We start from the raw sequence: 23,676 nt of genomic DNA, 5'->3' as shown, positions 1-23,676 counted from the left end.
GCAATCACTATTCGGAAGTAAACATGAGTTAATATTGATTTACCACAAATTTGCCTAGGAAACTCCAATTAATGAAATTAAGTATTTAGTATAATGCCTCTCATTGTCACTGCAGAAATCTATCTCCTTTCCAAATAAAATGTAAACTTAAACAATTTAAATATTTACTGATAAAATTATTATTGATAACAATTATAATATACACTAAGTAATAGAAAATATAATAAATAATCCAAGCAAATTAGTGTCATACAATGTATTCAGAGTAAGTAATTGAAATTTTGATTTAATTTGTTGATTTAGAGCAACTAAGGGTTTGGAATTGCCTGCTCTGGAGTGGACAATACGAAACATTGTTTTAAGCCTATAAATATTCGTTATTGCCACGTTAACCACACATAGTCAGGGGGTACCATTATTCTATTCTGGAACCCTAGCGGCTTGCTATATGTTATTGCCCCTTTAGGCGAAGGGTCGTCATCACTATCCCTTGCACTTCGGGTACACCAGACATACCTCGAATTGTTGAGAATAAACCGATCTGAACGTGAATACGCAGACTAACTTCAGAATTCACTTTATTGGTATTTACATACTCAATGAGTTCTCTATCCGTTGGCAAACAATTCTTCTAAACTTGGAAAGGAATAATTGGCATTCTTCTTTCTTTAAAAAATCTTCATTAAGAAATGCACGGACATCATTTAATCCTGATTCTATTTTTTTCCCTCTCATTTCTTGCGCGGACTATTAGAAGGGAAATTCGCAGGTATTTGAAGGTATTGGTTCTGGTCGACCCAGTAAAAACTTTTACCTCCTTTTACCTTAGGATGCATTATCAGTAAAACAGTTGAAGATAAATTAAGTAATATTCAACAGATTATCTGTATCATCTCTTTCTGATTATTTAAAAGAATCTTCCATCCAAAATTGCTAGCATCAAATTAAACATCCTTTTGTAATTATTTGCAACAGAAAAGGTATAAATTTTGAAATATGCGATTACATACGGTGTCATTTTAAAAAAATTACTTTTTAAAATTATTTTCAATTAGAGTTCGGTTGGAAAATTTTAAATATACATTTCTATCATTAGTAGAAAGTAGAACATGAGCGGAGTATATTTCGATATCCCGAGAGATCAACACAACTGTGCTCTGATTACCATTGTTGATTTGTGAATTATATTACTATATTCGTTATCGTGATTGTTTCGCGAAATTGTCGTAATTAATAATTAAATGAAAAGTCGACTGGCACAGGAGCACTTCATTAACAAGCTTAGAATAGTTTATTAGTGATAATAAAAATTAGATAAAGTTGTTGTAAATCTCATTATTAGATTGGACTAATTATTTATAACTGAAAACAAACTTCAAAGTTATAAACTAAAATAACTTTAGTTCTAATTAATCGTTTTGTTGAGTGTTTTTTATTATAAGTAGCGACAATAGTTTTTGAAAGCTATTCACAGTCTATTTAAGGGATTTTCTAAAAACATGTAAATGAATATATTCTTTCAGAAAATCACAAATAATTTGGTTTTGATTTAAACACATTTTCTCTCACAATGCATCCCAGTACTGTTTTGGTTGCTACCAACCTCGTTCCCTTCAACTTTTTTCACAATTCCTCTTCTACATGTAAAAAAAATCACCAGAAATAAAAAAATAAATAAAAAACTGAAAAAAGCAAAATCAAAATTCCAGTTTGGATAAAAATGTTTTTGGACAGAACCAAACATGGTTTATCAGCGACTTGAAATGCTTATTTTGTGGGGTATACAAGCTCATCGACATTCTAATAAATCAAAGGCGGTGTCAGTAGCAGGCTGAGGAGCAGACAGACGAGATTAACTTATCGAACCGAAACTAAAGCCCGATTGCGAGGTGACTTTCGGTCAACCAAATGCAAGCTTTGTTTCATGGGGTTCGAAATTACGAGATCTACCAAAATCCCTGATAATCAAAACAATGTATGTGTTCGTGTGGGCGTTTTCATTCTACAAATGTAGAGAACTCAAATTCACTAAAGTTTTTGCGTACGTATGCTCTATTCGAGAATTGTAGGATTCGTGCTGACCCTGTGTCATTTTGTACTTCTCTCTCTGACTCTCTCTTTCTCTCTCTCACTCCCTCTTGCCGACTAACTCATCGTTTTCTACATGTTCCAAAGTTACCTCCTTCCTGCCGTACGCAATACGTATACGCAATTCCGTTGTTTTAGGACGCGATCGCGAGGAAATTTGCTGGCTCGTCGAAAGCTTTGCTGGTAGGTTGCGCTAATTGCGGACAACATAGACCCAGCACACACCCCTAGGATCGAGAGAAATTCGTGGTCCCGGCATTTCAACTGCGTAAGCCACGACCAATGAGAGTATGCCTCGATGGTTATCGAATTAGTTTGAACGTTCGAGTTTCCCAAAATATCGTTAATCACTCGAGTAATCTAGTTTTGTTCAACTTTCCAGTTAACATACTGGGTAAACTTTTTTCTATTCGTTATTGAATTTGTCACAACGAGAGCGGACAAACTTACCTCCGATTCGGTGATTTTTTAAATTTTTCTCTCAATTCCAATTTACGTAACTGTAACGAAATAGAAAAATTATTCTATTCTTTCAATATGTTGTATCTATTTTTATAAGGACTGCATTACCCCGACGTAAACGTCAAATCAATAATTCGTTTACTCCTAGGCTGAGGGGTGTTTTTTCTAATTTACCTCGACACCTGAACTCCGGACCTTTCACTTTGGATGCCCCGAAAACAATTTGAGGGAAATCTATTGCATTCTCTGTTTCCACTAGACAACGTCATTTCTTCGACCCATTTAAATTCTCCATTGATTCCACAAAGTTCTAATTTTGTTTTCAGTGGCCCCGAAGACATCTGGATCTACTCTTTCTCTCTGATTCTAATTGTAAAAGATTTAAAAAAAACCTTTAATAATTTAATTTCATTTTAACAGTTACTCTTTCTTAAAAACTTTTCCTTAATATCAGAGCAGATGCCGGATAATTTCAATAAATTTTTGGATATGTTGGTTTCGTTCTGAGACATAACATTAAAATGCAATTAATTCCAGTACTGACCAAAAAGGTAAAATTAAATTACAAATTTAGAGAGGTATTCGACTTTTTTTTGGAGAATATTGTGAATTCTTGTGATCTACGCGGAAGACAGCAGGCAAAATGCAGTCTCTCACGTAGCACCATGAAATTTATAGCAACCAAACTATAGCATTCTTTTATTAAGGTTCATTTCGGTTTATAGTGCATCATAAACTTTGACTATATTTATAATGTAAAGTCGCTTCTTAGATGTTGCTTTCTTAAGCATAACCAGAGCATCAGAGGTATCTCTCTCTCCTCTCGTTTCTTAGACCTAAACTATATTTTTAGCCATCAACACCCTGTCGCCTATGATAAGATCTTTATATTATACATCCCGGAGATTGAGTCACGTGCTTTTTTCAAAAAGAATTAAACCTTTCGAAACTTTAGAAACATATTTCTTTCTTCTTAGATGCGACTTTTGGCATATCCGACAATTTAATAATTAGAATAAGTCAATTATTCCTATTATAATAGTGAAAATGTAAAGAACAACACAATTAAAATAATTAGCAATTAAGAATTAAAAAAGAAGGGGAAAAATGCAGATAATGTATTAAGTCACTCCACAATGATGGCATTAAGTAAAATATAAATAGTCACTGCTTAATCACTCTCGTCGACATACTGGCTCATTTTTGTCTTGTCGCGCCTTCAGGTTTTCCGGAAAACTTCCTCATTTATCATTTTGGCGAATCTGTATTCTGTACATTATATTATGTTTACAAACTTTTAAATTCACATTCTAGGAACATTTTTTCAAGTGCCTCAAAAATAGAATTTGAAATGACATTTTTTAATCGAAAAGCACTTGAAGGATCAATGAGTATGCCCTAGTAGAAATTTGCCATAGTATCTTTAAGGGCACTGGACAGTTCCACTGGAAAATTTCGAGGCACTTTACAGTTAAACTGGCTAAAAACTATAAAGTGATGTCACGCTAATTTCTTCAAGTTATTGTCCAGTCAAATTTTACAGTTTCTGATCATCAGTCCTGTAGAAAAACTATACAAAATAATTCACTTGGAAATGTCAAAACTTTCTTTATATTGACGTTACGTATTAAACACGTACAAATTTGAAAATATAACGTTAAATTTTTTTGTCAACAAATTAAATAAATTAAAATTTTACGAAACTATATTTTTACTGTTGGTGTATCTATTGTTCCGTATAATAAATGATTTATAATAAATTATCTGTAAAATTATTTTTAAATAACTACATAATTAAAAAAAATATAAAAATTACTGATTCTTGAACACATGTCATTTTTTTACATTAAACAACATTCACTTTTTCCTTTAATTAAGCACAACACTGAAATAAATATTATTATTTTATCACACTACAAACTTATAAGTAAACCCTAATATGAAGAATTAATTCAGTTCAAACGAAAAATATCTAGCGGTTTCGGGGAGCGAACTCGGGTCACACTGGGACGAAATACCTAAACGCACGCTTTACGCATCACGGCCGTTCTAGTCGATGGACGATTCCGGAAAAATAAGAACCATACTCTACCGGCAGGTAAAGCAGTTCCCTTTTTCATCTTTTCTAGCTCAACTGGCGAATTACTGGACAGCTACTGCATAACACTCTAAAGTTGAACTTATTGATTATTACTGTATAGAAGTTCTGTCTGTCCAGTTATTCTCATGGTACTGTCTAGGCGTTCCGTGAAATTATGTTTCAAAGTTTGTCGTGGCGTTAGCGCTACCGTCAGTCCAGCAACTGAACAGTGTTGTGTAGACATTTTCCATAAATACATCAGAGTATACACTGAAAGAAATAATTCGCGGGTGTAACTAGAATTATGTCTATTTTTTCCGTAAGGAATTAGTAATAAATTGTTACTGTCTACTGTCATTAATTATAGACAGTTCTGTTATTCAGATCGGAGAGCTATACATATGTCAACGTCAATTCATCAATGTAAAACATAACCTCACTTTATTGGACCAATTCTAACTTTTTGTATGTAACAGGTTTGTTAAATTAATATTTATACATATAATAAGAGTATATAATCTTGAAAAGAAATTGTCTTCTGAATTTAAAAAATTAGTTATTTTAATTAACTCAATTAATTGAAGCAAATTTTAAAAAAATTTTTTTTTTCTAAAGGAATTGTCATTAAAAATAAATTTTGATTGAAAAGAAATTTTTATTATTAAATCAAAATTTTAATATTAAATAATTTAAAAAATTTGTTATTTAGTTGTCAACAGTAAAATAAAAGAACAAAATTAAAATTATAAAAACTATAAACTGTAAAACCAAAAGATTTATTTTATAGAAAATATTTCGAAAATGTCAATACACAACTGTTTAGTTACTGAAACTGGCGGTAGCGCTAACGCCACGACAAACTTTGGAACATCATTTCTCGGAACGCCTCGACAGTGCCATGAAAATAACTGTACAGGACTTCTATGCAGTAATAATCAAGTTCAACTTTATATTTTCTTTAACAGTGTTATGCAGTAGCTGTCTAGTAATTCGCCAGTTAAGCTAGATTAAACTTCCATGACTAAAACTGTACAGTAACTTGAATAAATCTAGTCATGCCACGACAAATTTCTACTAGGGTGATGCCACTTTTCATTGTAAAGGGAAGTCCAAGCTCTTGTAAAATTTTTAGAAAAACTGTGAGACATGGAGTAAACCTGGGACCACAAGATAGAAATCCCGATAAAGTGGTTTCTGTTCACGTATAATAATACTCGAGTATAGAACAAGTTATTACCTGAGTGTCCTCGACACCAGAAACCCGTCTATAGTCAATGCACTTAACGTTAACAGTGAACTAAGGACTTTATCGATACGAAACATCTCTTTCTTTACTCACTCTTAATTTAATGTCGCATCTTTATAATCGATATTTAATTTTTAAGACGAGCTTTTGAAAAGATCTTAAAAAATGTAATTAAATAAAATAAAGGAAGGCACTTCTGAAGGCTGTTGTCTCAATCGGGGTTGGTACAAAAAATTAATTTTTCCCTGACTTTTCCTGACCTGTAGGAGAGAGAAATTTTTTTTTTTTATTGAATCGTAATTTTGAATTTGTTCCCAAAAATTTGGTTTATATTAAAATGTGACACCTGGGGGAAAGTAAAATGTCTATTTTTCAACAAGTGGATGGGCGTAAAATTATGAATCACCCTAAATTTTGATGCAATGCAAAAGCGCAAGATGGAAAGAGCATTTAATAAGAACGTTACGACTCTCTACTATATATAAACGAGAGAGAGAGACGCTGCGCACTTTCGCTAACATGGAAAATTCGTACAGACGAGGGGAAAAGCTTACTGTGATATCGCCCTCCCTCTGAATAGAGGGTTGTGAAATTCGCAAGATTAAAAATGTAGAAATATATACATACTATAAAAATGGTGCAAAATATTACACTCATAATGTATTGTTAAATTATAGGACGTACATTTCGCTACATTTTAAAGGAGCTAATCGTAAATATTGCTATATTAAGAAGAAAATAACACACCATAATTTTTTCTTCCTCCTTTTTTGTAGGGAAAAAAACACCATCCTCCAGAGGCGTTTGGAGAAAGATTTAGTACAGAGTAAGTTTGGTCAACACACGAACTTTTTAAGTTGAAAAAATAATTTTACATTTATTAATCTTAGGAAACGAAAAAACTAAAAAGTGATACGAAACATGACTCAACTTGAGGGGTAGATGGATAGCTAAGTATATGATAGTGAGAAATCGATGTCCTGCTTTGTAAGCAGATGGAGTAATAACATGTGATTATGCGTGAGTACATATGTACGTAAATTATCGGTTGAACATCCATAAATGGTCGATGTTCGGATTCACGTGCTCGTTCCTAGAAGCTCTGAGATTAACATTGTTATCGTTCAATCGATTCTGTTTAGTGCAGCCTACCTTTAGTATGATACTTGACAAAAATACCATCATTTCCCATAGCGCATTATTTTCTAAGCAAAAACATTTTTTTATAATACACAATTAATACAATTGTAAATTGTAAATTGTAATTTACAATTATAAATTATAATCCAATCGATCAGATTTACAAACTGATTTTTATATAAATTATCAAGAGATTCATTTATGTACAAGCTTTTCAACTCAGTTGATGAACAAACAATTGTGATCGATTAGTTTAATAATACAGAATATTCATCAGCAATCTCGAGTTTATAATAATTCAATTTCTTTCAAATGTGACATAGATAGAAGGTAATATTATTACACATATCGTGAAATAATATTTCAGTATTGTAATTAAATTATGTTGATATATTGGTTCTGTTTGTTTAATTGATAATTGTCAAAATCGACATGGTTGGCACTTAATCTGAAATTGTTCGATTTTAATGAGGACAAATTCACGATGAACGTATGTGAAATTTTAATAATATTGGAAAAAAAGAAACATGACACTTCATGAAATTGACATTCTGTTCAGTTTTATATATGTCAATTATTAATTAAGCTATAAGATCGAAATAATATTATGATGATTCTTTCTTTATAAACCAATCGTCGAGTGGCAATGACCCGAGCAATAACCTATTTGCAATAACCCAAATAATTTTTTATAAAGTTAAATATAAACAGACTTCGCACTCAAAATCAATTTTAAAAATGTAGCTTTCAAACTAAAAAAAAATTAGTAAAAAGTAGCTATCGAAAAAGTAAACTTGACCACCAAAAAAACTCTTTTTCGAAACTTCACAAAACTGACAAAAATTCCACTCTATATTATTTTATTTTCCCGATTTTTCGTAATTTTCATCAAAAATATTTACTTCTTTCTTATCTTGCAAATAAATTGAATTTCTGAAACGAATTTAATTATTCATATGACAGAATTTAAATATTTATAAGAATAATTTAATTCTTGCGAAGAATTGATTTCTGTCGACTAATTTTATGCAAATTCTCAATTAAATAATTTGAATTCCTGAGAAATTTTTATCATTCATGAAAAGAATTAAATTCTTACGAAGATTTTTTCAAAAAATATTTTAAATAATTGAATTCTATTTTATGAAAATAGTAGATATTGAAAATCATTGAATTGCGAAAAGTTTTTAAAAATAATTAAATTTTTCAAAGAGTTCTATTAAAATTTTTGAGAATAATTGAATGTCTGTGTATATGATTTTATTAAATTTCTTTGAAAATAATTGAATTCCTGAAAAGCATTTTATTATTTTTGAAAATAATTGAATTCTTCCGAAAGAATTTATTAACACTCTTTAAAATAATTTAATTTAAAAGAAAAAATGTACTACTTTTAAAAATAATTAAATTCTTGTGATAAATATTGTTATTTATGAAAATAATTGAATTTGGCAAAAAAAAAATTTATTAAAATGCCTCAAAAATAATAATAATAATCAATTCTTTCGAAGAATTATTTATGTATAAGTAATTGAATTCTTGCGAAAAATTTTAATAAAATCTAAAAGAATTATTGAATTATTTCAAAAAAATGTTATTAAAATTTTATTTAAAATAATTGATTTCTTTCGAAAAATTTTGTTAAAATATATGAAAATAATTGAATTGTTCCAAAGAATTTTAAAAAAATTCTTATGAAAAACTTTAGATGTGAAAATAATTGAATTTTTCGATTAATTTATTTAAAATAGTATTAATAATAATTGAAATTTGTCGATGAGTTTTATTATTATTGAAAATAATTGAATTCTTGGGAAGAATTTTATTAAAATCTAAACGAATAATTTAATAATTTCAAAAAAATTTAATTAAAATTGTATTTAAATTAATATAATTGATTTCTTTCGAAGAATTTTATTAAAATATTTGACAATAATTGAATTCCTGTGAGAAATTCTAATATTTTTGTAAATTTCTTCCAAGAATTTAAAAACGACATTTTAAGTAATTGATTTGTTTGAGGAATTGAAATTAAATTTTTAAAAATAATAATGACATTTTTTAGCAATATCTGTAAAATTGTATAAAAAATAATTGAAATCATGCGATGAATTTTATGATTTATGAAAATAATTGAATAATTGCTAAGAATTTTATTATAATTTTCAAAAAGAATTGAATTCCTGAGAAAAATTTTATCATTTACGATGATAATTGAATTATTGCAAAAAATGTTATAAAAATGTTTAAAGAGAATTGAATGTCAGTAAAAAATTTTGTTATTTTTTAAAATAATTGAATTCTTTATAAGAATTTTATAAACATTATTTTAAATATTTTTTTTTTCGAAATATAATAAATATTAGGTATGAAAATTTTATTTTAAATAATTCAATTATTTTGGAAAACTTTATTTGTGTAAATAATTGAATTTTTCGATTAATTTATTTAAAATAGCATTAAAAATAATTTTAATTCTTCAATGAGTTTTATTATTTATGAAAATAATTGAATTCTTGCTTAGAATGTTATCAACAATTTTAAAAAAAAAACAATTTTTAAAAAAATGTTATTATTAGTGAAAGTAATTGAATCGTAAGAATTTGATTATAATTTTTGAGAATATTTTTTGATTTCTAGTATTAGCAAATTTAAAGTAAATTCTAAGAAAACAGAAATAGTAGCTTTTAGTGCCTGAAATCTAAAAAAGTACTTAAATAGTAGCATAACGTAAAAATAGTAGTAAATTAGTAGGTTTTAGTAAATGAGTGCGAAAGCTGTGTAAATTAAACTAAAAATTAACATTTATAAATTTCACAACTATTTTGATGATCGTTTTTATTATCGATTTTAATATTTATTTTTGCAGAATCTTTAAATTTTCAATATACCTTCTTTTGATATTTTCAACAATATTTTTTGTTTACAAAAGAATACAAAAACTCAACGTCAATTGTAGCATTTCCACTTGTACTGTACTTGAAAAAAATTCTAATCCAAAGCGAAGCAATATTACAAACATTTTACAAACAGAAAGGAGATAACATAAAAAGTAGTTTATTTTAATCCAGGATTAAAATAAACACATTTTTCAAAATTTCATATCAATGTAAAAGAGAAATACTTTAAATTCGTAGAAACTATTTATATTCTTGTAAATTTTCTTTATACCATGGTTTAGCGAAAATGAAAATATTTTAATAGAATACACACCGCATTGTGCATAAAAAATAAAACAAAAATTCTCATTACATTGAAAACCATATAAAAATGAGGGAAAGAATTTAAAAGCGCGTCCAAAGCTGCCTAAAAATTGAATTCGAATTTTGTTTCTCCTTGCTTTTCGCAATTACTCTACAAAACTTTTTTTTAAAAAAAAGCATCACATGCATTTCATAAAATCCTTAAATTCACGCAAAATTATTCAATTTTGGATTATCTTCATAAAATAAATTTCTCTTAAGCTCATAAATAGAAAAAAAAAAATCTTAATTATAAAAGTCGATTAATGAGTTTTTCTGTAGCTTGCTTTTTATATTTAATCAATACCTCGGAGAATTTAATTTATACCTATTCCATTATTAATTAGGTTACCTTATAAAATCGGAATTCGTTAAATAGCAGGACTTTTGTTAAAGTTAAAACAATTTTTCAATCATAAATTAGAATATGAAACAAAAAAAAAGGAAGAAGAAGACACGGTGTGATCGATAATAATTCGTTACTTGCATAAATTTATAATAGTTTCGCAAAAGTTATATATTCGGATGAGGAAATTCATAAAATTGCGCAGTAAATAAGGAGATAGTTTTAAAAATTTTATAAGGAAATAAAGATTTCATTTTGTATTATTAAAATATTCTGTATTAAATTTTTATGAGATGATACATTAAATCAAATTTTCTTATTTGAATATAGAAACTTTAGAAGACGTAAAATGTAGTGAAGGTAGGAAATGGACAAGGTAGAAGGTTGATACGAATTACTGTCATAAAACAGTGAAATGCTTGGAAGCTTTCTTCAACAGTTCTTCTACGGACGCGAAGGCAGCGTAATGTCCTCTTTACGGGCATAGTAAAAATGACTAAACTTAGATTAACAAGCGGCCTCAGCGTGACGCTATGGCAGAACATTTTTTTATATACATGAATAACACCTATGCCAAAGTTCTATGACGAACTTTTAAACTTTTACCTTATCCACAAATCTCTTTTTATCATCTCCACTCCTTTTTTTCAAAAGTGCATAGTTATAAAGTTTTTCTTAACCCACTTCACTTTCTCAGATTTATGTTTTTTTTCTTGTCCACTTTATTATATTAATATTATTAGAAATGAATATTTTTTTAAAATTTTATTATTTAATTAAATACGTAGTTGATACTCACCCCTTCGGTCTTGAGAATCGCACCATCTATGCAGCATATTAACTCCAATTCTGGAAATAGAAAAAAAAATTTTTTAATGTAATAACAAAATTTCAACAAAATTTATTTGGTTCAACAAGGTTGCTGCAAAAACTTAATTTTGTTTTTCCCTGCTTTCCAGAGAAAATTTTCACTTTATCACTGACCCAACTAAAAAATATTCTGATTTACTAAAAATGATTAAATACTCAAAAAAATGTTCTATTACATTTATATTCACTTTAATTGTAAAATTATTCGAAAACATCAATAACTCTTTTTATAAATAAATATTTAATCATCATTATTTTTCCCAAGGAATTAAAAATTTCAAATTCAAACCTTTTGAAATTCAACATCATTAAAGAATATTTATTATAAAACTTCTTCATGTTTCATAATAATTAAACATGACCGAGTAATAAAATCATTATTTTCATCATTTCAATTCAATAATTATTTTCTAGAGTTTTTAACTAAAATTCTTCTTTAAATCAATTATTTTTAATAATTTTTGAAAAAGTTTTTGAACAATTTTGAAATCCATATATTTGTTTGAAATTAAATTTTACGAAATTTCGATTATTCGGAAATTCTGCAGAATTATTAGTTAACTTAAAAGTATTAAAAAATTTTTAATTTTCAAAAATTTTAATTTGAAACCTTTTCAAAATTTAATTATTTCAACAACAAAAATTCACAATATAATGCTTTTAATATTTAATTATTATCTAAAATTTTAACTAAAATTCATTTTTAAGTCAATTTCTATTAGAAAATTCTGTGAGAATTCAATTATTTAAATGGAAAAATAAATAATTTATTCAATAATTAAATGATTGAATTTAATAAAATTGAATTCTTTTGGCAAATTTTAATATAATTTTTAACAATAATAACATTTTTCGAAGAATTCAATTAAAATTGTATTAAAAAGAATTGAAATTTTGCGATTAGTTTTATTATATTTATGAAAATAATTAAATTTTTAAAAAGAATTTCATTATTTTTGAAAATAATTGGATCCCTGAAAAAATTTTTATTACTTATGAACATAATTGAATTATGACGAAGGAATTTATAAGAAATTTGTAAATAATTGAATTCCTGGAAAATTTTTATTATTTATAAAAATAATTAAGTGTTTGAGTAGAGTTTTATCAAAAAAATTTTTTTATTGTTATTTATGAAAATATTTATAATATTTGCGTAAAATTGTATTAAAGTTATTTTTAAGTAGGTAATTAAATTTATTTGGAAAATTTTATTTTAATGAATATTGAAAATCATTGAATTGAGAAAAATGCTTGAAAATAATTGGAATATTTTTAAGAATTTTATTCAAATTTTTTGAAAATAATTCAATTTCGAGGAAGAATTTTATTTCTTTTGAAAAAAATTGAATTTAAAAAATTTAATTATTTCTAAAAATTAATGCTATATTACTTTTAATATTAAGTTATTACCTAAAATTTTAATTGAAATTCAATTTTGAGTTAATTTTTATTGGAAAAGTCTGCAAGAATTTAATTATTTAAACACAAAAATAAACAATTTGTTAAATAATTGAAAGTTTTACAAAGTTCAATTCTCATAAAGAATTTTATCAATAAATTTTTAAATAATTGAATTCTTTCGACGAATTTTAATAAAGTTTTTAAGAATAATTATTACATTTTTAAAAATTCGATTAAAATTGAATAATTGAATTGAATTCCTGTGAATTTTGCAGTATTTACGAAAATAATGAAATGTTTGTGTAGAATTTTATTAAAATTATTTATTAAATCTTAAATTCTTTTGGTAACTTTTATTAAAATTATAGTAGATATTAAAAAGCAATGAGATGAAACAATTTTTTTGAAAATTATTAAAATTTTTCTAAGAATTTTATTGAAATGTTTAAAAATAATTTTATTATTTATACCTAATAATAATTGAAATTTTGACGAGAATTAAAAAAAAATTTTTGAGCATAATTGAATTTCTGCGAAGAACTTTATTAATTTTGAAAATAATTGAATTTCTGCAATCATTTATGTAACTTCTCCAATAAGATTCAATTATTTTAGTGTTTTTAACTATAATATTTTTCAATAAATCCATTATTCTTAATAATTAATTAACTATATATTAAAAAATTAAACTGATTTCCAAAGAATTTAAATTTTAAAAATTATTTCAAAAAATCCAAGTTCTTTAAAATTTCTAACTACCTAAATTCATTCGAAATTGAAATTTTATAAAATTCCAAATTAAAACCTTAATTATTCATTAGAGAATTTATAAGTAATGATTTTTCGATAGTTCTTCAAAAATTAATTTATTTAAAAAGAAATTATTATTTTTTTGATGTATATCGTACAACAAAACATTATTGCTTCTCCTGTAATATTGCCTCAGTCAACAACACAAGTTTTTCAAAATTTCCGTTCGCGGAGATCTCAGAAAAATATAATAAATAGTGAACTGACAAGCTTTTTGCGAGAAAATATGAGATTTTTCAAACCAAGTGCACCGTTTGACAGAAATTTCTCAAAAGGTACACTTTTTACTGAAACTTTATTTGTTTCTAAAAACACGATAATATACCTTCAATGACTCTCGTTTGCACCCAAAAGTCGACGTGGCTCACAATCAGATTCTGAGCTATTGTTTACGAATTAATTAAATCACTGAATTTTTCATTTCAAGATTATTTTATTATTATTGCATATTTAGTGTTTATAAATATTTACTGTTAGATCTATTGTATTAGATTCTAAAGATAGTAAAAATGAAAAATAAAGACTATTCGTGTTGCGATGATAAAGTTTAAGTAAATGCGGACACGACGCTTCCATAAACCCGCAAAGCGTAAAGATATCATGAGCGTTGCAGGTGTAGAGGAGAATTTTACAAGAAAGGACCTTGTGGGAATGACACCAGTGTTACCTGTACACCATCACAACTAGTTGACAGTTCCGCAGAGGATTTCAGTGTCCATAACTTTAAATGGAGAGCTATTTTCCACACATGCTGTGTGAAAGAAAAAAGTATCTCTACGACCACAGATGCAATCTTTTGTAGTTAGCATTTTGATATTACGAATATTACGATCGCTATAGCCCGTTTGGTTTCGTCAGTCGATTTACAGTGAGTCGTAATATCTCTGACTTTTTTGCATCTGGCATTAAAGTCAAAAGAATAAACATACAGAAAGAAACGTTCATGTTTTCAAAAATAGAAGGAAAAAATATTTACCTTTTTACCTTAGAAATAATTAACGAATGTTAATACAAAAATTTGATCAATTATTTAACACACTTAAATGATAATACAAAACTAATATTACAGTTTAGTAAAACTGATAATAGAATTTTTAAATAATTCAATTCTGTTTGGAAATTTTATGAAAATAGTAGATATTGAAAATTATTGAATTGCGAAAAGTTTTTAAAAATAATTAAATTTTACAAAGAATTCTATTAAAATTTTTGAGAATAACTTAATGTCTGTGTGGCATTTTGTTAAATATTTTTGAAAATAATTAAAGTCCTAAAAAGCATTATGCATTTATAAAAACTTATTTATTTATAAAAAGCATTTATGAAAATAATTGAATTCCTCCGAACGATTTTATTGGAATTTTCTAAAATAATTGAATTCTTGTGATAAATAATGTTATTTATGAAAATAATAGAATTTTGCAAAGAATTTTATTAAAAAGCTTCAAAATAATTGAATTTTCAGGAATAATTTTGTTATTTAGTATTTTTAATAATTGAATTCTTTCGAAGAATTATTTATGTAAATAATTGAATTCTCGGGAAGAATTTTATTAAAATCTAAAAGAATAATTGAATTATTTCAAAAAAATTTAATTAAAATTATATTTAAAATAATTGAATTCTTCCGAACAATTTTATTAAATTATTTAAAAATAATTGAATTCCTGTGAAAAATACTAATATTTTTGTAAATAATTGGTTTTAAAAATAATTAGATAAATTCTTGTTGGAAAACTTTATTTGTAAAAAATAATTGAATTTTTCGATTAATTAATTTAAAATAGTATGAAAAATAATTGAAACCCTATGCGATGAATTTTATTATTTATGAAAATAATGGAATAGTTACTAAGAATTTTATTAAAATTTTCAAAAATAATAGAATTCTTGAAAATAAATTTATTATTTATGAAAACAATTGAATTATTGCAAAAAAAATGTTATTAAAATGTTTTTAAAAAAATTGAATTTCTTTGCAAAATTTTGTTATTTTTGAAAATAATTGAATTTTTCATAAAGATTTTTATAAAACTTGTTATAAAACTTGAATTTTATTATTTTTATGAAAATAATTGAATTCCTACGAACGATTTTATTAGAATTTTCTAAAATAATTGAATTTCCAAGAAGAAATTTATTAATTTTAAAAATAATTGAATTCTTGTGATGAATATTGCTATTTATGAAAATAATTGAATTTTGCAAAGAATTTTATTAAAATGCCTCAAAATAATTAAATTTTCGGTAATAATTTTGTTATTTATCTTTAATAATTAAATTCTTTCGAAGAATTATTTTTGTAAATAATTGAATTTTTGGGAAGAATTTTATTAAAATTTTGTTAAATAATTGAATTCTTTTGCGAAATTTTATGAAAATACTAGATATTGAAAATAATTGAATTTCGAATATTTTTTGAAAATAATTGAATCGTTTTAAAGAATTTGATAATAATATTTTGATTTTTATTATTAGCGAATTTAAAGTAAATTCTAAGAAAACAGAAATAGTAGCTTTTAGTGGCTGAAATCTAAAAAAAAGTACCCAAATAGTAGTATAACGAAAAAAAATAGTAAATAGTAGGTTTTAGTATAGATGAGCGCGAATCCTGTAATAAAAAACTCTAATATTACCGTTTAGTAAAAATAGAATCGTTGTCAATTGCATTATTCTGACATATATTTATTGGAAATAATAATAAGAAATAGTGAGCTTCTATTAATCTGAAATATTATTTCTTTTACGCTGAAAATCTAATAAGAAATTATTGGTTTTTAGTAGAGGAATGCGACAGTACTGATATTTCAAATTGCATCACTTATATACAGCAACCGCTCATCGATGCAAACCGAGTTAAAAAAAAAGCTCTAGAAGAGACAAAAAAAAAAATGCCGCTTTCAATATCTCACATTTGCATGAAATAATCTGCATCTCCGAGATTGCGTCGTGTTCCCTTCAGAAAGAATTAATTACAATGGAATACTTCAATATCACAGAAATAGCAATTGCGAATGCATAATCGGCTTTAAAAAATGGAATACAAAAAAATGTTATTACTTTTAAACCCAAGCTATTGTTAATTTTATTTTGAGAAATTGGATTTTTTCACAATTTCACGTTCTACTTGTTCGGAAATAACTTGAAAGTATAATTTATATACCCCAATAAAAATTATACATGTAACTAAATTGTAAATAATTGCCTATTTAACCATTTATCTGAAGAATAAAAAAAGGACAATAAATTTTCCATTATTTTACAAGATTATAGTTATGAAAATGTATAAGAACAGTAATTGGGTTTCCTGCGCTAATTTAATTTTGAATCCAAAATTTGAAATCGTGTTTCAGCAAGCAAAAGCGAGGCTTTTGTTATTTCAAATTAAATGGAGATACAATAGGCAATTATCTTACCTACATCTTAATTACAATTGCTTTTTGACATAAAAGACGAGAAGATAAGCAATAATCTCTTAGAGATTTCAAGTAAAGTGTTTGTTCGCAATTTCACTTCTCGACAATTGGTTACACAAAGCTTTTTAGTTCATAAATACGACCGGCTGTACATGTCACGTAATATTTCCTTAACCCTTTGAGGATCAAATTTTTTCTTAAAAAATCGCAATTTTTGATTTTTAAGCAAACTTTTCAGGTACATTTATTGAAGTTTTTTATTTGAAAACCAGTGTCAGTCATACGAAATTTTTCAGACTATGTGAAAATTATTGTTTCAATATTCAGTTTTGAAAATTATGAAATTTATGCACGAGTTAATAAAAAAATGTTTATGTTACTTGAAAGCAACACTGGTCCTCAAAGGGTTAATTTATTCAAAACCAATTATGTATCTAAAAAAAAAGAATTTTTTCTATTTGAAATATTTTATAAAAAAAAAACAACGTGACTTAAAAGCAAAGTTTTTACAGATCAGGGAATTCAGGAAAAAGTCATCACTGATTTTTATTAAAAGTACTAGAAAAAATTAAATTTTTGCAATTTATAAGAAAATTTAGAATTTTAGCGTCTTTCTTGTTTTGGCAACTATAAAAATTTATTAGTCGCTTTTACCTTAAACAGGGCTCGAACTAGGTTTTTGCTAGAAAAAGGACGAAAAATTCCTAAATTGTACGATATAATTTGGCGAATTTTAGAGAAATTATTACAAATTATTGCAGAAATTCAATTATTTTCAAAAGTAATAAAATTCTTCGCAGAAATTCAATTACGTTCAAAAATTTAAACAAATTCTCGTCAAAATTTCAATTATTTTTAGAAATATTAAAATTCTTCTGAGAAATTCAATTCTTTTCAAAAATTTTAATACAATTTTTGGAAAAATTTCAATTATTTTCAAAATTTTTCTTCTTTTCTACTATGTTTTCTACTATAATCTACTATAATTTCAAAAAAATTTACCAAAACAATTCAAGTATTTAAAAAAAAATTAAATAAAATTCTACGCAAACATTTAATTATTTTCATAAATAATAAAAAATTCACAGGAATTCAATAATTTACAATTTTTTTTTAAATTCTTCGCAATAATTCAATTATTTTCAGAAATAATAAAACTCATCGCAGAATTTCAATTATTTTTAAAATACAATTTCAATCAAATTCCTTCAAGAATGTAACTATTATTTTAAAAATTTTCTTTAAATTCGTCAAAAGAATTCAATTATTTAAAAATTTGTTAATAAAATTCTTCATAAGAATTAACTTTTAGGAAACATTTAATTATTCAATAATTAATTTACTTTTGTAAATAATTGGATTGTAGTAGAATTTTTTAAGAAAAGTCGATTTAAAAATGAATTTCATTTAAAATTTCAGATTATAATTAAATATTAAAAGCATTTATAGCTTGAATTTTTAGAAATAGTTCAATATTTAAAAATGTTTAATTAAATTTTTTAATAATATACTTAAATAATTATTATTAAGAATAATGTTTTTATGGAAGAATATTAAATAAAAACAGTAAAATAATTGAATTTTGGAGAAGTTAAAAATATTTGCAGAAATTTAATTACTTTCAAAACTAACAAAATTCTTCCCAAAAATTCATTTATGTTAACAAATTTTAAAAAATTCTCGTTAAAAATTCAATTATTTTCATAAATAATAAAAATCTTCTCTAAAATTTCAATTATTATTTTCAAAAATTTTCCTTAATTCAATGATTTTAAATATTTACTATTTTAATAGTTTTCCAAAAGAATTCAATTATTTGAAAAAAAACTGAATAAATTTCTACACAATCGCTTAATATTATTTTCTTAAATTAAAAAAATTTTCCCAGGAATTGATTTGTTTACAAATTTTTTATAAATTTCCCCGCAATAATTCCATTTTATTTTCATATAAACATATATTATTTTTAATACAATTTTAATTAAATTCCTCGAAAAATGTAATTATTCTTAAAAATTTGATTAAAATTCATAGAAAGAATTCAATTTTAAAAAACATTCAATTATTCAATATATTATATATTTTTTTATTTAAATAATTGAAATATTGTGGAAGTTTCTAATAAACATTAATTTAAAAATGAATTTAAAAATTTCATATAATAATTGAAAATAAAAGCATATTTTATTTATTAGAAATTCATATAGCATGCATTTTTAGAAATAATTGAAATTTGAATGATTCTATTTAAAATTTTTGAAAATTCGAATTTTTCATACTTTTAACTAACAATACTATAGAATTAATTTTTTTGAAAAAGTTTTAGGTTTAGGTTTAAGTTTAGGTTTAGGTTGCGTGATAAAGTGAAAATTTCGTCATGGAAATCAAAGAAAAAGAAAATTAAATTTTTGTGGCAACCGTGAAAAATGCAGTATAACTTTTTGGCATATTGTACAGAAATGAAATACCGCGTTAAATTGCGTAACATTTTTGTCCAATAAGTCATTGCCATATGCACGCGAACACATTATCAAGTGTGTGGAATATTGTCCGTACTGTCTGGGAGTTATTGCCAAGTATTGCACGTTCACAGACAGAATCTAAGAAAGTTTTCTTCGCGAGAACAACGCGAGAGACGTGCCACTATATACAAAAACGAAGCAAATAGTAGAATCTCTTTATTTCTTTTCATTTTCAAGTTGTTGCAAGTATATATATGTAAGGAGCCTATCAGAATACTCCCCCCGTTGACATTGTCAGAGCAATAATGCATCTTTCCCACCGCGGGGAAAAATCTTAGGAAAAAGAGCATGTTTGGTCCAGAGATTTAGTCATTTAAAATGCATAGAGTTCATAACTTATTCTTGAGGCTGGCTTGCGGGCTTGGAAGTGTATTTTTCCCGTCTCTCTGAACTACGACGCGATTTTTGTGCGCGTGACTCTTGTTCTCTTTCCTGTTTGACGATGCTTTGTTTTCGGTTCTACTTCTCTCAGATGATAAACACACTCCAAGCTGTCGGTCGCGTAATAGGAAAGCCACAGAGTTCAGAATTACAATAAGATTTCCAACTTGAAATGCTATAATACACGTAGGTCCCGGGAGAATATCTTTTTTAAATGTATCAAATCTGGACTGTTTATTATGCATATTAATTATTTACAATCATAAACTATGTTCTTATAAAGTAAAATTCATTGCTTACAACTATTTACACAAAGTGTGTAAATCAGCAAAGTCTCCCGACCGAAAATTAATTCAAAAACTCTATTATGGATAAAAACAACAAAAAAAATCCCAGGGCGACTTTTTCTGTATATATGACGAGGGGTTCGTAAAAAGCTTTCTTGATACTTTAGGAGCAAGGCAATTTTTTAGATTCTGTCATCTGTACCAAATCGGCTTTTCTACGACCATGAGCTCACAAGGAGTGCAGTATTGATGCGTTTTGTGTGACCGGAGGGCAAGGGACGAATGATGAAAAGTTAAAGGTCACGTCATTGTACGTTATTAAATTTATATAGGCGACAGAGAATTTCCTTTCCTCCCACCTTGTACTTTTGTCCGAAAGGGAACAACTCATTTTCCCACCGGGAATGTCAGCTATATCGAATTCAGAACTCAGAAACGTGTCCAGACGTTCATATGTAAAAAAAAAATAATTTTATTAAAAACAACATTTAAATTTGTGACGCACTCACTAGAAAGTTACCTCAAAACAGACTTCGTACTCGACAATCAATTTTTACAAAAAAAGTAACTTTCAAAATAAAAAAAAATTACTCTCTAAATCAGAATTAGTAAAAATGTTTACTAATTTAAATTAGTGACTTACTTTTTTGCTTTTGAATTAGTAAATTTTACTAATAAATTAGTAGAAATAACTATTTATTAGCAAAATTAATTAATTCATAAGCAAAAAGACAGTCTCTAATTGAAATTAGTAAACATTTTTACTAATTCAGATTTAGAGAGTAGTAAAAAAAAGTAGCTATCGAAAAATTAAAATTGACGACCAAAAAAACTCGTTTTATAAACTTTACAAAACTGCCAAAAATTCCATTCTATATTTTATTTTCCTGACTTTTTTCCTAATTTTCATCAAAAATATTTTATTCTTTCTTATCCTATTGCTAATAAATTGAATTACTACAACGAATTTCATTTTTCATCAAAGAATTTAAATATTAAAAAAAATAATTTAATTCTTGCGAAGAATTTTATGAAAAATTTTAAATAATTCAATTCTTACGAAAATTTTTACAAAAAAATTTTTAAATAATTGAATGTCTGTGTGGCATTTTATTCAATTTTTTTTTTAAATTTTGAAGTTCTAAAAAGCATTTTATTCTTTATGAAAATAATTAAATTCTTCCGAAAGAATTTATTAGAAGTTTTTAAAATAATTGAATTTCCTAGAAGAAATTTATTACTTTTAAAAATAATTGAATTCTTATGATGAATAATGTTATTAATGAAAATAATTGAATTTTGCAAACAATGTTATTAAAATGCCTCAAAAAAATTTAATTTTCGGGTATTATTAATATAATTAATGTAATGTAATTAATATAATATAATTAATTATAATAATAATTAATATAATATAATTAATTATAATAATAATTAACCTCTTCAGTGTGTAGCTAAAATATAACAAAATGGTCCCAAAATGTGTAAGACCTTCTTGTAAATAAATTTTCATGACAATAGGTACTAAGGGGTTTTTGGGGTCGCTGATTACGATTCCGGTGTTAGTTTTCAAAAATTCAAAATGGCGGATCCAAAATGGCGGACACGATTTTGAAAAATTCATTGGATTCGCTTAAAAATCGTTACTCGGGGATTTTCGTGGTCGCTGATTACGAATCTGACATTAGTTTTTTTAAATTCAAAATGGCGGATCCAAAATGGCGGACACGATATTGAAAAATTCACTGAATACGCTTAAAATTCGTTATTCGGGGGTTTTCGGGGTCGCTGATTACGAATCTGTTATTAGCTTTTCAAAGTTTAAATGGTAAAAATTATTAAAAGAATTTATCCACTTTTAAAATTTTTCAAAATTTTTGGCGACCATTTTGGATGAAAAATTATTTGTTTTTAAAATCTTACTTCAGATTCGTGATCAGCGACCCCAAAAACCCCCGAGTAAGAATTTCTAAAAGAATTTATCCACTTTTGAAATTTTTCAAAATTTTTGGCGGCCATTTTGGATGAAAAATGATTTATTTTGAAAATCTGACTTCAGAAACGTGATCAGCGACCCCAAAAACCCCCGAGTAAAAATTTTTGCGAAAATACGTTAAGATGTTTTCTTGTTCTGGCCATGACGTGTATACACGTCATCCACTGTTTGGGCCAGTTTTTTTCATGACGTGTATACACGTCATCCACAGTCAAGGGGTTAAAAATGAAAATAAAAATTTATTTCTTCCAAATATAACAATTCTAATAATCTGAAAATTACCAGAGTTCTAGTAGGGACTGAGCCCCACACAATCCTGAAGAATAGAGAATTTTATTTCAATTTTTAAGTAGTAGCACCACCACCCGAATGCTATCAGACAATTTAAATTTGTTAAAAATGAAAATAAAAATTTACTTCTTCCAAATATAACAATTCTAATAATCTGAAAATTACCAGAGTTCTAGTAGGGACTGAGCCCCACACAATCCTGAAGAATAGAGAATTTTATTTCAATTTTTAAGTAGTAGCAGGTCCACCCGTACGCCATCAGACAATCATAATTTGGTAAAAACGAAAATAAAAATTTATTTCTTCCAAATATAACAATTCTAATAAGCTGAAAATTACCAGAGTTCTAGTAGGGACTGAGCCCCACACAATCCTGAAGAATAGAGAATTTTATTTCAATTTTTAAGTAGTAGCACCAACACCCGAATGCTATCAGACAATTTAAATTTGTTAAAAATGAAAATAAAAATTTACTTCTTCCAAATATAACAATTCTATTAATCTGAAAATTACCAGAGTTCTAGTAGGGACTGAGCCCCACACAATTCTGAAGAATAGAGAATTTTATTTCAATTTTTAAGTAGTAGCACCACCACCCGAATGCTATCAGACAATTTAAATTTGTTAAAAATGAAAATAAAAATTTACTTCTTCCAAATATAACAATTCTAATAATCTGAAAATTACCAGAGTTCTAGTAGGGACTGAGCCCCACACAATCCTGAAGAATAGAGAATTTTATTTCAATTTTTAAGTAGTAGCACCACCACCCGAATGCTATCAGACAATTTAAATTTGTTAAAAATGAAAATAAAAATTTACTTCTTCCAAATATAACAATTCTAATAATCTGAAAATTACCAGAGTTCTAGTAGGGACTGAGCCCCACACAATCCTGAAGAATAGAGAATTTTATTTCAATTTTTAAGTAGTAGCACCACCACCCGAATGCTATCAGACAATTTAAATTTGTTAAAAATGAAAATAAAAATTTACTTCTTCCAAATATAACAATTCTAATAATCTGAAAATTACCAGAGTTCTAGTAGGGACTGAGCCCCACACAATCCTGAAGAATAGAGAATTTTATTTCAA

The sequence above is a fragment of the Leptopilina heterotoma genome, unplaced genomic scaffold (genome assembly GCF_015476425.1).
Source record: "Leptopilina heterotoma isolate Lh14 unplaced genomic scaffold, ASM1547642v1 Lhet_214, whole genome shotgun sequence".
Classification (NCBI taxonomy): Eukaryota; Metazoa; Arthropoda; class Insecta; order Hymenoptera; family Figitidae; genus Leptopilina; species Leptopilina heterotoma.
The sequence above is the reverse complement of the archived record's forward strand: the minus strand, read 5'-3'. Positions refer to the sequence as shown.